Source organism: Pipistrellus kuhlii, unplaced genomic scaffold, assembly GCF_014108245.1.
Source record: "Pipistrellus kuhlii isolate mPipKuh1 unplaced genomic scaffold, mPipKuh1.p scaffold_m20_p_26, whole genome shotgun sequence".
Lineage (NCBI taxonomy): Eukaryota > Metazoa > Chordata > Mammalia > Chiroptera > Vespertilionidae > Pipistrellus > Pipistrellus kuhlii.
The window spans coordinates 5,122,640-5,133,827 of NW_023425525.1; the positions used below are offsets into that span (position 1 = coordinate 5,122,640).

General features: G+C 51.2%; 1 long non-coding RNA gene across 1 annotated transcript in view; it reads left to right on the top strand.

Annotated features, from left to right (window-relative positions):
• The window catches only part of LOC123653015, a 69,338-nt gene extending 60,744 nt beyond the window's left edge, over positions 1 to 8,594 (top strand). The window contains exon 4 of the long non-coding RNA XR_006742639.1: positions 8,426 to 8,594. This is a non-coding gene — a long non-coding RNA (uncharacterized LOC123653015). The remainder of the gene's footprint in view (positions 1 to 8,425) is intronic.
• The last annotated feature ends 2,594 nt before the right edge of the window (positions 8,595 to 11,188 follow it).

The following is an 11,188-nucleotide window of genomic DNA, read 5'->3' on the forward strand; positions in this document are numbered from 1 at the left end:
TGGAACAGAAAGACAGAAGTTAACGGTACAGGTCTCACACATTCCCAAAGAGTGGGCGCAAGGGGCTGGTGAGAGGCACCTGCTCAGACACGCACAGAGGACGCTCCTGGGATTCCCTACTGCTGGCGTGGGCATCTGCTTGCTCCCACCAGGGGCGAGGCCAGATCTCAGCTGACCCCTCTCTGAGAAGATCTCTGACAGAAAGCCTGTAGGTGCTGAGAGCCCAGCACGCCTTGACCCTCTCCTTCCCACTGCCCCCCCCCTCCCACACACACACACCTGCACAGCCTGCAGGTGGGCGCCTTCTGAGGGCCCGGAGTCAGGCCACTCCCCAGGGCGCTGCATTCAGGCCTGCCCGCAGAGACCAGCAGCTGCTCAATGCATCCCTGCCGCTGGGCCCAGCGCTCTTGACTCGCACTCGTTTGCTTGGAAGTATCTCTGGTGATTCAGTAAGTTTCCCCCTTTCATTGCACATTGGTTTCCTGCCATTTTTATGAGAAGGAATTTATTGCTACTTTAAAAAAAATGTAAAAATGTCTTTGTGTCTAAATCTTTCATTAACTGGATCCTCTGCACTGTCTGTTCTCTATCTTGGTTTTTGTTTTCTTTTTCTGAATTTGCTGCATCTGCGCCCAGCTAAATGGAACAGAGTGCAGCCAGGGCAGGGGCAGCCAGGCCCTGGGCAGCCGAGCTGAGGCGCTGCCCTCGCTAAGGTCCTCTTGCTGTGGTCTGTAACTCGCCCAGCCACTTGGCAAGCTCTTCCCCAGGCAGCACACCCCCTGCCTCTCTCCGAACAATACACACAGCCCGCACCTCGGACCGCAGTTCAGCTGCTGCATACACAGATGCCCCGGAGAGGCCGAAGGCTGTGTGCACTCCATGTCCGAGCTTTCTGCAGGCACCTAGGCACCTATGCATCTCACAGCAATGAAGGAGTCCACTGGTCCCCATAATTGGGAAGACCAGGGTTTTAGGACTCAAAATGTCAGATTTGTTGGGTTCAGGATATTAAGATATTAAGCTCTCTCTCTCTCTCTCTCTCTCTCTCTCTCTCTCTCTCTCTCTCTCTAAATGGAAAGATAATATAGATAGCTCAAAAAACATATCCGTACAGCTAAATTGTACCAAATTAATGAGACATGCTCACTCTCTCTCCATATAGCAAATCTCAAGAAAGATGGCCATTTCGAAGCCAATCACTCTGGCTGGGAACAGAGACCTGGGACCGGCCCATCATGGTGGCGGGACCCCTTCTGCCTGTGGGGTCTGTGGAGTGCTGCTGGGGTGGGGTGGGGTGGGATGCCACTCTGCGGTGTGTAGACATACCAGGTCCCGTGGGAAGGGGGACACATGATTCCCTAAAGGAAACTGAGGCAGGCTTATGGGGAAGGCATAGCATCTGGACAAATAAGTTTCTAAAGCCTCACTGTGAAATGCACCGGGAAAGGAATGATCCTGCTGAAAATAAGTTCAGGAAACTAACACTGAGAACAGAGAAAAAACCGAGATGATTTAACAGTGTCGACTGGAATGTTACCAAGGACATATGTGGGCTCAAGAGAGTTTGCTCCAGAAAATACCTGTACAGTGAAGATCCCGGAATGATGGTTTCTGGATCTAAATGTTTGTTTTCATAGACGAGAGTCTAAACAGCCTCAGAGTCAAAACAGCCTTTCCTGGAACTGAGGCATCTCCCCCCCACCCCCCCAAGTTATCCAAATTTGATTAAGATGGATAAACAGCATGTGGACGGCCTGGCCTGGCATCTGGACGTGGTTTAGCCACAGAGACAGTCCTCCGAAGACGGTCCTCCCTCTCCCCCTGAGGGGCTCTGTCCCGGAGTGCGGCTGGGGGTTATCCCATGCCCATCACCAGCAGGCACCTCTCTCTTTGGGGCTCTCCCCGGAGGCCAGCGCGAAGCGGGGACTTCACAGAGCACTCCGAAGGCTCTTCAAGGTCACGGGGCTCTGAAGGGGGGGCGTCTGTCACCAGTGCTTGGCTGTCCTGCTCTGCACAGTTTTATGACTTCTAATCCAGTTCCATCAGTTCTCCTGTTTTATGACTGCCGACGGACGGGACGATAAATGGGGGTCTTCTCTCCACTCTGTCTCCGTCGCTGTCACAGGTTAGAGGACTCCCTGCTGGTCTGTAAACACCACAGCCCCTTCCGAAGCCCAGGCCCTCCCCTCTTCCCCCTACACCCTGCCGCCTCACCCAGGGCGGCTCCTGCGGGCAGGGCACTGAGGGCCGCAGCCTCCCCGGGCAAGGCTAAGCTGATGCCATTGGAAATGGACTTGGCAACGCTCTCTCCCTCGGAGACCCCAGCACGGCTCTGGGTCCAGGCCACTCCTCCGGGGCCATTTCCTCTGCCGTCTAAGAGTCTAATAGGGGTGTCGAACTCAATCAGAGAAGGGGCCAAAATCTAAAATCCAGCCTAAATCGCGGGCCGAATGGTTTACTGAACAGTCATAAACTGTCATTGTGATGGAAACGCAGCAGAGTGCAGTGATGACAGCGCGGTGTGGGCCACATTGCAAGGCCTGGCGGGACGGATTTGGCCCGCGGGCCTTGTGTTTGACACATGTGGCTAGCAGCTCCGTGGCTTGGGACACGTCCCCTCCCCTCTCGGGCACGTTTGTGAAGCGAGCAGACTGGACTCAGAGGGGTCTGGGACCCTTCCCATTCCAACAGCCCCCGGTGCTGATCTGCCTGGACGCTGTCACCCACCACCAGGACCCCGGGGAGTCCTCGACAACCCCAGCCCTCTCTGGCGTCTGTCAGAGAGCCGCCAGCCCCAGCCTCAGCCCCAGCGGGCGTGTCTGCCACGGCAGGAGCGAAAGCAAGGACAGACGGACGGACGGACGGACAGGCACCAGCCACATGCAGATGGAAACGGGAGGGGTGAAGGCAGGAGCATCCTTCATGATGTGGCCGTTCCTTCCTCCCGCTCCCCTCCGGGATGAAAGCTTGTGTGCTGACTGTTGAAAAATCAGTCATTAACAGCCAGGAAATGACTTCCCCATCCATCAGAGCACTGCTCAGCCATGTTTCAGCCTTTCCCCTTTCCCCGCGTAATTATTCTCATCCACCGCTGATTACAGTTTATAATAGCCATAATTCTCCCCGAATCAATCAGGACCGGACCACAGGCTCACCCGTGGAAACATGAGGCAATGCAGATACCCACGGCTGGTTTTATTTTTTTGGAAATTGCCTGCTTTCGTCTGGATCCCATTTAATCATCTGTATGTTCAAAGAAAAGCTAAGATTTTAATTCAAAGGCATTTTTTTTTCCTCTACGTGCCCTTATATTCCCTTCTTCTTATTATTTTTTTTTAAAGAGGAAATGATGGCTGGTTAAATTAAGCTAATATTGTGCAAGATCTGCCAGTGATGTTGTTCCGAGTGATTGGCGGGGGACTCAAGGGGGCTCTCGTCATGAGAGTGCTTCTTTGGCATTGACCTCCCTGGGCGTTGCTCAGGCTGCCATCCTGTGCGATCTCCAGGAAGGTTCAAGAACTGTTATTTCCCTTCGCCGACAGAGTAAAGCAAAAATTCCTAGTGAAGTTTTTTTGTTATACATTCTGGCAATCAGTCATTCACACCTTAGTAAGACTTTAAGGCACTTCACTTTTCTTTTTCTTTTTTTAAAAAAATATATTTTATTGATTTTTTACAGAGGGGAAGGGAGAGAGATAGAGAGCTAGAAACATCGATCAGCTGCCTCCTGTACACCCCCTAATGGGGATATAACTGGAATTGAACTTGGGACCTTTCAGTCTGCAGGCCGATGCCCTATCCACTGAGCCAAACCGGTTTCAGCTAAGGCACTTCACTTTTACTCGGTATTTACTACCCTGATGATGCTCCATATACTGTGCCGGTACTTTGGTGAGTTAACAAGAATGACTAGGATCTAGTCTTTGCATCTTGGAGCGCACCGGGTGACCGGAAATGGTGGGAAGATGAACATGCTAATAAAGATCCCAGCATTCATCACCTGTAGCGTGGGTCCCTAGCGCACAAAGTGCAGCAGGAGGATGAGAAGAAGAGGCTCTTTCTGCACCAGGGATCTGGGCATTCCTAACGGGAATGTGACTTGAGCTGAACCGTAGAGGAGGGGAAGGACTTGAACAAGAAGTCCTTCTGCAGGGACCACTCCCAGAAGCCTGGTTGGGAAGAGAGGATAAGGGAGACCCGGGCTGGGGCAGGGTGAAAGCTGGAGGGCTGGGGCCTGGGGGGCAAAGGGGCGGCAACACCAGGCAACCCCCGGAGAGCTTGGAGAAGCAGGTCCCTCTTCACAGGCAGCTCTAGAAATGCCCGCTGAGCTGGCACTGACAGACTCGAGCAAAGGGCAAACCACCACTCGGAACTTCTTACTGGGAATGCGACCACATGGCTAACGGAGTTTGGGACCGCCTAGCTGTAACGGTGAGAGGAGTGATTTTACAGTATGGGACCCCGGCCAAAGAAAAGTGGTCTTTTCAAACCCAAACAAAGCCAGGTTGAGGTAAGGCTCTCACAGAAGAAGTTTAAATTTTTTTTAATGTTAGCAGAGTCATTGTTAGCGGCTAGACTAACAACAGCACACACTCTGAGACCTGTGACACAATGGAAGGCTTGTGCCTGGGGTGGGGATGGGCTCACCTTTGAGCTCACTCCTGCCCACGGGTGCACGCTGGCTTTAGTGGCACCTACGACCCTCATTGGGCTCCTCTCGCCCTCCTGTGCCCTCCACCCTGCGTATGGGCCTTCAGTCATTTATGCAGCACCACCAGGCCTGCAGCAGGGAAATGCTCCAGGTAGCCGCTAATCTGGAAGTTATTTTCTTTCCCAAAACAGCCAGGGTGGTCCGTATCAGTGGTTTCCAGCTTTTTTATTTCATGAGTCAGTAAAATTAATTTTTAAAAATCTGGGTGGTAATCGGGGGTGTGTGAGGGGGGTGGGGGGACATGGGTTTGCCTGTTTTTTATTTTGCCAAGTCAAGGCATAAAACATAACCACTCACATCTACCCTCTTCATACACACACACACACACACACACACACACACACACACCTTGGTACCAAAAACAAGCACACCATAATCTCAGAATAGAGGATAGTTCTTTCATTAAAACCTTTATTAAAAAGAAAATCTCTGAGGAACAGAATAAACTGGTGAATATAATAGAATCAGGGGCAGAGCATGGGAGTGGACTGGCAATTCTCAGGGGGAAAGGGGTGTGGGTATGGGAAGAGACTGGACTAAAATAGTACACCTATGGATGAGGACTGTGGGGGGGGGGAGGTAAGAACAGAGGGTAGGGAGGGAACCTGGTGGAGGGGAGCTATGGGGGATAAAAGAGAAACAATTGTAATAATCTGAGCAATAAAGATTTATTAAATTAAAAGAAAAGAAAATCTCATTTCACTGTCCTTTTCTCACTGTGCAAAAGAATGCTGAGATGTTTTTCGAAGGGGGTGGCTCTGCAGAGGTCTGGCCTGCATGAGTCCGCTCTCTGGCTGCAGAGGATGAGAGCTCAGAAGCGAGGTCACCTCTCAGGACAGGGGTGCAGGCAGAGGCAGGAGCCAGCACTGCCCGGCTGGTTGGGAGGCGGGTCAGGAGGCAGGCTCAGCTCAAGCTCAGGTGGTGTTTGAAAGCAGCGGGAGATGGAGGCTGAGAACTCGGTCTTTTCAGGGACCATATCTACCTGTCATGGAGCCTGTGACGGCCCAGCCCGTTAGGCCCTCTGTGGACGGGCCTTTAGGCATGTAAGACCGCCAAGCACACAAAACCGGGATGAAGTTTTAAAAGGCTGGAATAGAACCTGGCCAGAAACACGTCTGTTTTACCTCCCTTTAGGCTAAGGCTTTCATTAATCCCAAGTGGGGGCAGAGGGAGGGGAAGGATCGATGATTAATAGTAACTGAAATACCTACTCTGAGCCTACTCCATACCAAGTACATACAGGGGTGGGCAAAAGTAGGTTTGCAGTTGTCATTATGCAAAACAGAGTTTATTCTTGCATATTATTTATTAATTATTGTATTATTTCTTGTATAACAACTGTAACCCTACTTTTGCCCACTCCTCCATATACTGAATAGCTACTATGTTCTATGCCAAGATCTCTATCTACACTGTATCATTTAATCCTTAAGTTCATGAAAGAGGCATTCCAAGCAGTTGCATTTAGTTGGAGAAAACAAGTCTGAGAGAGGTCAAGTTCTTTGATGTCCAAATGGTCATTGTGCCCAGAGTCTCTCCCACCCACCTCACAGCCTGCCCGCTGGGGTTTGGGCATATTACATGCCCCAACCCAGTTTTCTTCTCTACACGGCTGCCCCTGGAATAAGATTTAATAAACAAACTCTTACTGAAATGTCAATGACTAGCCTAGTCTACTTAGTTCTTTCCAAGTCCGTCCCGTTGCAACAGGCTTACATTTGCTTAATCCGAAAGAAGAGGGCTGTAAGGTGAAATCTCGGGCCTGGGTAGCAAGCCAAGGGATATATCTAAAGCTAGAGCAGGCTTCCTCAGCCCCCTCGGGCAGCTGGCCATCTGTTTGTCATTTAAAGAACAAATAATGCTATCAGCAAACAAGTCTTTGAACATGTGAAAGCATGTATTAAAAAATCAGCCATCCAAATAAATGAAAAACCCAAGGATGTCATTTGAATTCCTATTCAAATTGTTCAAAGACGGGAAGATGAATTAAGGGCACGGCGGTAAAACCCGGCAGATAAACAAGGAATTTCACATCAATACTGCTGTCTAGAGAACAGAGGGAAAAAAGGAAAAAGTCCATTGCAATTCAGAAGGCTCTCAGCATAAAAGGCAAATTTTTGGTGTCCCCCAAAACACTTTGGGTCCAGGAAACTATCTGAGGGAGACATGGGCAAGACTTAGGAGAGAAACCAACCACGGTGCCCCTTGGAGACAGAGCGGGAGCTGCAGGCAGCCCGTCACCCCGGCCTGGGTGCCAGCCGGCGGGCAGGTCCGCCCAGAGGGGTTCCCTGCTCTAACGTGTGCATCTGCTTCCTCGAGAGACTGCGGAAGAGCCCGCACTGGATTTTCACAAAGATTTCTTCCAGGCCAGTGGCAGCCCTGGCCCAAGCCCCCTTCATGGGTGGTCTGTGCGCAGGAAAGTCCGAAGCAACGATAGCAAAGGAAGCAGAAACTCACAGGAACGCACACCTCGATCCAACACGGAAGGCACCCCCCACCCTGGCCAGGTGTCTCAGTTGGTTGGCGTGTCACCCTGTACACCCCTCAAAAAAGGAAGCAAAGGAATCGCCGTTGGTAGGAGAATCACACTCAGTGGGTCTCTGCACATCTCCCATGGCATCCGGCCACCAGGGACCAGTCACCCCGGCCCGGATCAGCCCAAGAGGAGCGGCCACCCCTTCTTCCTCCGAGGACCGGCCTGTGCTGTGGGAACCATGTGAGGGAAGCCGGCGGCGTGTAAGGCTCCCGGAGTGTCTCTTGACATCTACAAGCCAAAGAAGTCTCCTTTTTACTAGCAATCCTGCCAATTTAATGTGAACGAGAAATAGGTTTCTATGCAACCTTGACAGCTAGCTTTCTGGGAAGGTGTCTAATATTGGACATAAAATGGAGACATGAATCGATGGGACTCATTAATATTCATAGACAGCAGATGAAGGTTGGCGGAAAAAGTTATTTATGAAACAGGTATTGTCTTCCTCTCGCCAAAGGATTCTGTGGGAAGAGGAAGGAATTGGGTGAGAGTGCTATTATCACAGATTAGGTAGGAATTTGCAGATTTCTGAATTTATCCCCCAAAGGAAAAAAAAATATAAAGCATTTGCAAGCAAAAAAAAAAAAAAAAAAAAAAAAATTGCTGGGCTTAGAACAGTCACTGCTTATGCGCCAGGGCCCAGTAGGTATGACGAGGCTCAGACACCACCGGGAAGGAAGCGGAAGGATGCATCAGGAGGGTGGTTATGTAACAAAGGAACAGGCTGTGCGCGAAACAGGGCTCAGCTGATGTCCAGAAAGGTGGGGAACAGCCCACAGAGGATTCGTATCTCATTTATGTGACGGGATGGGAGGCAGCATAAAACTGAAGAATAGAATTTACAATTTTTCTTACATTAAATAAATACTTGTTGGGCTGCCCGAGAGTCCTTTGTGTTATTTCTGACCAGTCCGGGTAAGCTATTTTATAATCTAATAAAGATGAGAGTGAAAGTCGTTGAGTTAAGGGATCATCTCAGATCCTCAAATAAACTCTGTAAACAGCACTGTGTCCTTACACAATTAAAGGATTTATTGTTAGTCCTTATCTCCATGAACCCTTCCCTCCTTTATCTTTCCAGTGCTTTACAGGCCTGTGGAAATAAGCTGTTCTGATCTGGTGAAATTTTAAAGTGACAGATGATTTATATTTTTCTTCTTTTTATTTTATTTTTTCTTCAGAACTAAGCAATGAGAATGGCTGAGTGAGAACCTTAGATGGAATAAGATCTTGAATTGTTTCCTGGTGCATAAAAAGCACCAAGGATTTTGAAAGGGGAATTTTCTGCTGACTGTAATTTAAAAAATAATTCAGACTCTACCCCCACCCCCAGCTGTATCTCGTTGCTTGGGCATCCTTCTGTACACCAAAAGGTTGTGGTTTTGATTCCAACTAGGGTACAAACCTACATTTCGGGTTCAATCCCCAGTCAGGGTGCAGACAGGAGGCAACTAATTGATGTTTTTCTCTCTCTCTCTTTCTCTCTCCCAACCTCTCTCTAAAATAAATAAACATATACTTGGATGAGGATTTAAAAAAAAAAATCCAGTTTCCTTATGCATGTACCCAGTTCACTGTAAGCAGCTATGTCCCCAAACGCAAATAGGCCTCGCCATGTTTGCATCAGCGATAGTCAGTTGTAGGGGATGCCAGTGTGCTTTCGTGGGAACAATTTTGATGACCTTTTTCCTGCTGGGCGTGGGGAGGACTTCCCGATAGATCGGTGTGGTTATCGGTGTTGGCTCCAGAGCCCGGATGGGGAGAAGGCACCCTCCTCACCCCAGGAACTCCCAGCCCTGAGCGCTGAGCGCTGCTCTCTAGACCTGCGGCCCATCGCCGTGAGCATCAGGTGCCCTGGCTTAGCAATCCAGCCCAGGTGAGACACTTCTACACCAAACACGTGATGTTAGCCCCTAAGGTAAACGAGCCAATGCAGGCTTCCCGGGCGGCTTTCCCTTTTAAAAACAAATCCTGTCCTTCCGCAGCACCCCAATATGCAACCGGTGAGATCAGTTTATTAAGAAGCTATCATTTGGAGAAAGACAGTAATGTGCAGAATGGCCTCAGAAATGTACTCTCTTTTTTTTTTTTTATTTTATTGATTTTTTACAGAGAGGAAGGGAGAGAGATAGAAGCTAGAAACGTCGATGACCAGCTGCCTCTTGCACACCCCCTACCGGGGATGTGCCCGCAACCAAGGTACATGCCCTTGACCAGAATCGAACCTGGGACCTTTCGGTCCGTAGACCGACGCTCTACCACTGAGCCAAACCGGTTTCGGCTGTACTCTCTTCTTGTTTACAATGCGGTTCAGCTCTGCTTTTTCCTTCACTCCAGCCCTCAGGTGCCCTCAGCACTAATCACAGCTCAAGGTGAAGCTTCCAGAAACCACAGAGGGCCCGGGTTTTGGTCTGCTCAGAGCCCCGAGGCAGATGGCCTCCTCCCCTCTGTGGCTTTCGCTCCGAGCGGCCAGGGACTGGCACCTCACCATGGAGTGGGCTTTAGGTGCCTGCCCGGCAGGTGGCTGCTCTCCCATCGTGGGTGTTGGTCGCTGCCTTTCTCTGGTTAGCGACGGTGACTCCCCAGCCCAGACAATGTAGACTCTGGAGGATGTTGGCTTCTGGAGCTTCGTTCTCGAAGCCGCCCTCCTCCATACCTGCACAGGTGACGCAGCTGTGCTGGTACGGTCTGTGTGCACGGAAGCTCACACGTGTGACCCTGGGACCAGGCCTTCTTCGTAGTCTCCAAACCAGGCCACAGCCCAGCCCCCACCCCTCACCACATACTGCCTGACTGACAGCTATCTCAGCCGCACTGCGAAAGGCAGCTGGTCCATGGGGTCAGCCCCATAAACCCCTGGCTTCTCTTAGCTGCCGCTAGTTCTGCACAAAAGTCTTCCCTCTCTAAACAGGAAAAAAAGAAAAAAAGAAAAATAAAAAAAGAAAAATAAAAAAATAAAATAAAAAAATAAAATAAAATAAAAAAAAGAAACAAGCAAAAGTCTCCGCTCTCTACGTTTCTGCGTCCCGCGGTGGGGAAGCGAAGACAAAGTCACCATCTTCCCTCGCTCAAGGATGAGCTCCCACTTTCAGCTGCAACCTCTGGCACGCCCTGAGCCTGGGCCGCCCGAGCCTCCTGCCTGGTGAGCCTGACTGGGGGTCTGAGTCTGTCCATGGGGTGCAGGGAGTGAGGCGGTGTGCACAGCCTGACTGGGGGTCTGTGAGTCTGTCCTCGGGTGCAGGAAGGTCTGTGAGTCTGTCCTCGGGGTGCAGGAAGGTGAGCGGTGTGCACAGCCTGAGGGTCTGTGAGTCTGTCCTCAGGTGCAGGAAGGTCTGTGAGTCTGTCCTCGGGGTGCAGGAAGGTCTGTGAGTCTGTCCTCGGGGTGCAGGAAGGTCTGTGAGTCTGTCCTCGGGTGCAGGAAGGTCAGCAGTGTGCACAGCTGAAGGGTCTGTGAGTCTGTCCTCGGGGTGCAGGAAGGTCTGTGAGTCTGTCCTCGGGTGCAGGAAGGTCAGCCGTGTGCATAACGTGGGGTGCCCCCACTCCCCTCTTCCAGCCCAGAAAAGTGAAGCGACCTTAAAACAATCAGCCAAAGGGACCAACGGCCTGTTTCCCGTCCCTGCTCCTCGCACAAGCCACAGCCAAACGGGAAGGAGCCGGCAGCCGGGAAACCATGGGGTCCCCGGGGGGCACCTGTCCCCAGCCTCACACTTCACGGCGCCTCTCCCAGGGCTGCTGGGCCGCGGACAGGGCCCTGGCTCTGCCATGACAACACGCGGGCTGAGTCCCGGCTCCTGCACTTGCTGGTGGTGTGACCTTGACCAAGTCCTGGGCAGAGCGATCTCAGGGAGCGGAAGTGCCCCGCTGGCACAGAGGGCTGTTAGGGTGCCCGCCTCTGCAGCGGTCCCGCATCCCCAAAGCGCCGAGTGACCCACGGCCCCGTTAGT